Genomic DNA, 6,000 nt, shown 5'->3' with positions numbered 1-6,000 from the left:
AATACCAAAGAATTTGTGTTTGCAATCATTTTCAGGAAGAAACTGAGTATTATCTGACAGAGTTGCAGGGGTGTCAATACTTTTGGCCACAACTGTATACCCAAATTTGCTGGGAGATCTGCACCCTAACGGACCTGTTAAAAGGTAAGAAGACGGTGATGGTCCGGTGGAATCCTCAAGTGGAGGAAGCATTGCAGTCTCTGAAGTCGGCGTTGTGTGGACAGCCGGTCCTCATCAGCCCCAAGAAGACCTTTATTGTGCAAACCGATGCCTCAGAGGTAGACCTAGAAGCGGTGCTATAGCAAGAGGTGAATGGTGATGAGCATCCAGTCACCTATTTGAGCCGGAAACTGACCCCGGCAGAGACAAATTATAGCGTAGTGGAGAAGGAGTGCTTGGCGATTAAATGGGCCTTGGCGTCCCTACGTTACTATTTGCTCGGGCGTCAGTTTCGTTTGGTAACAGATCATTCACCCTTCGTCTGGATGAGAAATGCAAAAGAGAGGAATGCCCGAGTCACCAGATGGTTCTTTTCCCTACAAAACTTCAGTTTCTCAGTGTAGCATCAGGCGGGGAAATCACAGGAAAATGCGGATGCCCTGTCACGAGCCCCCTGTATGGTGACAAATGTTCAACCCCACAAGTTTGAACAGAGGGGGGATATGTGAGGCAGTGACCAGTATCATATGTGAGGGTCGCTATGTGTCCCCCAGGATTCGCTCAGAAACGTATTAGATCCGCTGGAGTGCCTTGTGCTCACAGCAAGTTGCCTGTGAGTCACAAAGCAGAATAAAAGTGAGTATGAACTTGGTCAAGTTATGTGACCAAGAATTTGTTCAGGAAAACCAGGTATGGGCTTTTATTTTTTAAACGGACTGCAGGAAGGTAGTGGGGCCGGTCCATTTCCTCTAACCCAGATTTTATAAGTGGCCTATGGCCACAGAGTCTGGAGGAAAGGAAAAAAAAAACCCTACAAGAGGATTTTGGGTGTGTCAGTTTTGGTGCTGCAAGCAGACAGAGCAGCAGGTCTGCAGAGCACTCCCTGTGTGAGGCAACACAGGGCCAAGCAGAGCCAAAGGGTCTAGCACCCCCTGCCTGCATATACGGCAGTGCAGTCGCTCACGGCAACCGGTCCCAGACAGTTTTCTGTTTTCCCAGCTGCGATCCGGAGGCTACAGCGTGCTGAGCACTGTGTGAGTTTTGGATATTAAACACGTTTTGTTTTGAACTTGCTTGGGTCACTGCCTCATCACTGCACAGCAAGGACCGCTGTATTACAAATGTTAATATTTTTAATGGATCCTTGAAAGACGAATAATAAAAGTATGCACCCTGTGAGGCAGTGACCCCTGTTACAGCTAGGAGGCGCTGGCGCTGTGTGTTCTCCCCAGGATACGCACAGAGGCGTATTGAGGCTATGAGGATGCATTGCGGTCACAAGCATAGCTGAAATTGCAATGGGGAAGCAGTGACCAATGTCACAGGTATGGGTCGCTGTGTAGTTTCTCCAAGATATGCACGGCGGGGGTGTAAGAAGACCATAGGTGTGCATGGCAGTCACGGGCGTAGCTGTGACTACAATGCAGGCTGATAATAACAGTAAGTGTTAGTCTTGGACATGTTAGTGTCCAAGACAGAGGTATGGAAAACCTGCTCTGAATGTTGTGTTTGAAACAGATTACAGTATGATAGTGTTGCAGTCTGTTCCATTCCGGACCCAGGTTTTCCATGTGGCTGGAAGCCACAGGTTGCTGTGATAAAAGCCCTGCAGGAAAGGGTTAGTCAGTTGAGATCTGAGGAGTTCTGAGTGAGTGTCAGGTGTGTCAGGGCCAGAGTGAGTTGTGCTTGTTGCTGTGCAGAGCACAAGACAGAGCGGAGCCAATAGACCTGGCACTGACAGTTACACAGTGATGCAAGTTGTCCACGGTAACTGGTCTCGGATGTGGACAGCTTGTGCCCGAAGGTGAACTGGAGGTTGATGTCTTGTGCCTGAAAGAGGACTGGCGTGTAACGATTGCAAAACAGGTGGATATGGTGCCCGGCTGCGATCCGGAGGATATCCTGAACTATGTACGGCTGTGAGTAGAGACTGCGATACAAGCGGTGCAGGACACCCACGGGAACTAGTCAGAGGAGGACTAGCGTGTGTAGTGACTGCAATCTAAAGGATGCTGTGTAGTATGGTGTGCTATGAACTGGTGTGAACTGAACACTGATAATATGCACTGAAGTTATATGCAATTGTGTGAATTTGGACTTTTATGTGTGAAGACAACACATTAACCCCTTCCTGACATCCGACGTACTATCCCGTCCACGGTACCCGGGCCCGTATGACCGTGGACGGGATAGTACGTCTACCGCGATCAGCGGCGCCCACGTGGTGAGCGCCGCTGATCGCGGCCGGGTGTCAGCTGATTATCACAGCTGACACCCGGCACTATGTGTCAGGGGCGGTCACGGACCGCCCCCGACACGTTAACCCCTTGCACACCGCGATCAAACATGATCGCGGTGTACCGGGAGTTAAAGGGAAGCATCGGGAGGGAGGGGGCTCCCTCCGTGCTTCCCTGAGCCCCCCACGGCAGCGCAATGTGCAGCTCTGCTGCGGGGGGCTCCTATCCTCCAGGCCCCCGAATCCAAGATGGCGACGGGGGCCTTCGGAGACCTGAGGAAGCTGGCTTCCTCAGTGCCTGCAAAGCGCAGGCAAGAGGAAGTCTTCTTCAATGCCTGTGACAGATTGCTGATCTGTCACAGTGATCTGTGATGTGACAGATCAGCGATCTGTCACAGGACAGTGATGTCCCACCTGGGACTATGTAATAAAGTTAAAAAAAAATGTAAAAATAAATTTAAAAAAATCGCCAAATAAATTAGAAAAAAAAAAAAAATATTCCCTCAATAAATCTATTTTTTGGAAATAATAATAAAAAAAAACAATAAAAGTACACATATTAGGTATCGCCGCGTCCGTAATGACCCGCCCTATAAAACTGTCCCATTAGTTAACCCTTTTAGCGAACCCCTTAAAAAATAAAAATAAAAAACAATGATTTATTATCATACCGCCAAACAAAAAGTGTAATAACGCGCGATCAAAAAGACGCATATAAATATCCATGGTACCGCTGAAAACGTCATCCTGTCCCGCAAAAAACGAGCCACCACACAGCATCATCAGCGAAAAAATAAAAAAGTTATAGCTCGCAGAATAAAGCGATGCAAAAATAATTATTTTTTATATAAAATAGTTTTCATTGCATAAAACCGACAAAAACATAAAAAAAGACCTAAATAAGGTATCGCTGTAACCGTACTGACCCGAAGAATAAAACCGCTTTATCAATTTTACCGCACGCGGAACGGTGTAAACGCACCCCCCCAAAAGAAATTCATGAAACGCTGGTTTTTGTTCATTCTGCGTCCCAAAAATAGGAATAAAAAGCGATCAAAAAATGTCACGTGCCCGAAAATGGTACCAATAAAAACGTCAACTCGTCCCGCAAAAAAGAAGACCTCACATGACTCAGTGGGTCAAAATATGGAAAAATTATAGCTCTCAATATGTGGTGATGCAAAAACTATTTTACAATAAAAAGCGTCTTTTAGCGTGTGACAGCCGCCAAACATAAAAACCGCCATAAATAGTAAGTCAAACCCCCCGTTATCACCCCCTTAGTTAGGAAAAAATAATAAAACTAAAAAAAAAGTATTTATCTCCATTTTCCCGTTAGGGTAAGCCTGTGTGCACACGCTGCGGATTAGGTGCGGATTTTGTAAAATCCGCAGGTGAAACCGCAGGTCAAAAGACCTGCGGTTTTACCTGCGGATTGCTCTGCGGTTTTGTCCTGCGGTTTTTCATCTCCTCAATAGAGGAGATGGCAAACCGCAGGAGAATCCGCAGAAAGAATTGACATGTCAATTCTTTCTGCGGATTGAAAACCGCAGATAATCCGCGCGGAAAATTCCGCACCGTCTGCACTGCGGTTTTTGATTCCCATAGGGAATCATGGTACTGTACACCGCAGCAGAAACTGCTGCGGGTCCGCAGCAGCCAAAACCGCTGCGGAACCGCAGCAAAATCCGCAGCGTGTGCACACAGCCTTAGGGCTAGGGCTAGGGTTAGGGTTAGGGCTAGGGTTAGGGCTAGGGTTAAGGCTAAGGCTAGGGTTAGGGCTAGGGTTAGGGCTCAGATTAGGGTTAGGGGTGTGTTGGGGTTAGGGTTGGAGTTATAATTGGGGGTTTCCACTGTTTGGGCACATCAGGGGCTCTCCAAATGCAACATGGCGTCTGATCTCAATTCCAGCCAATTCTGAGTTGAAAAAGTCAAATGGTGCTCCTTCCCTTCCAAGCTCTGCCATGTGCCCAAACAGTGTTTTACCCCCACATGTAGGGTATCAGCCTACTCAGGACAAATTGCAAAACAATTTTTGGGGTCCAATTTCTCCTGTTACCCTTAGGAAAATAAAAAATTGGGGGCAAAAATATCATTTTTGTGGAAAAAATGATTTTTTTATTTTCACGTCCGAGTGTTATAAACTTCTGTGAAACACTTGGGGGTTCAAAGTGCTCACCACACATCTAGATAAGTTCCGTGGGGGGTCTAGTGTCCAAAATGGGGTCACTTGTGGGGAGTTTCAATAGTTTAGGTACATCAGGGGCTCTCCAAACGCACATGACACCCGCAGACCATTCCATCAAAGTCTGCATTCCAAAACGTCACTGCTTCCCTTCCGAGCCCCGACGTGTGTCCATACAGTAGTTTTCTCCCACATATGGGGTGTCAGCGTACTCAGGCCAAATTGGACAACAACTTTTGGGGGTCCAATTTCTCCTGTTACCCTTGGGAAAATGAAAAAATTGGGGACTAATTGATCATGTTTCTGGAAAAAATACGATTTTTTTATTTTCATGCCCTGGCATTATAAACTTCAGTGAAGCCCTTGGGGGTTCAAAGTGCTCACCTCACATCTAGATAAGTTCCTTAGTGGGTCTAGTTTTCAAAATGGGGTCATTTGTGGGGGGTTTCCACTGTTTAGGTACATTAGGGGCTCTCCAAAGGCAACATGACACCCGCAGACCATTCCATCAAAGTCTGCATTCCAAAACGTCACTACTTCCCTTCCGAGCCCCGACGTGTGCCCATACAGTAGTTTTCTCCCACATATGGGGTATCAGCATACTCAGGACAAATTGGACAACAACTTTTGGGGTCCAATTTCTCCTGGTACCCTTGGGAAAATAAAAAAATGGTGACTAAAAGATCATGTTTGTGGAAAAAATACGAATTTTTTATTTTCACGCCCGGGCATTATAAACTTCTGTGAAGCACTGGGGGGGTCAAAGTGCTCACCACACATCTAGATAAGTTCCTTAGGGGGTCTAGTTTCCAAAATGGTGTCATTTGTGGGGGATTTCCACTGTTTTGGTACATCAGGGGTTTTCCAAACGCGACATGGTGTCCGATCTCAATTCCAGCCAAAAACGTCAAATGGCGCTGCTTCCCTTCCGAGCTGTGCCATGCGCCCAAATAGTGGTTTACCCCTACATGTGGGGTATCAGCGTACTCAGGACAAATTGCACAATAACTTTTAGGGTCCTGTTACCCTTGGAAAAATAAGAATTGAGGGTGAAAAGATCATTTTTGTGGAAAAAATATGATTTTTTAATTGTATGGCTTTATGTTATAAACTTCTGTGAAGCCCATGGGGGTTCAAAGTTCTCACCACACATCTAGATAAGTTCCTTAGGGGGTCTAGTTTCCAAAATGGTGTCATTTGTGGGGGATTTCCACTGTTTTGGTACATCAGGGGTTTTCCAAACGCGACATGGTGTCCGATCTCAATTCCAGCCAAAAACGTCAAATGGCACTGCTTCCCTTCCGAGCTCTGCCATGCGCCCAAATAGTGGTTTACCCCCACATGTGGGGTATCAGCGTACTCAGGACAAATTGCACAATAACTTTTAGGGTCCTGTTACCCTTGGAAAAATAAGAATTGA

This window comes from Dendrobates tinctorius, unplaced genomic scaffold, assembly GCF_039654945.1.
Source record: "Dendrobates tinctorius isolate UK_male_01 unplaced genomic scaffold, ASM3965494v1 ptg000032l, whole genome shotgun sequence".
NCBI lineage: Eukaryota > Metazoa > Chordata > Amphibia > Anura > Dendrobatidae > Dendrobates > Dendrobates tinctorius.
The sequence above is the reverse complement of the archived record's forward strand: the minus strand, read 5'-3'. Positions refer to the sequence as shown.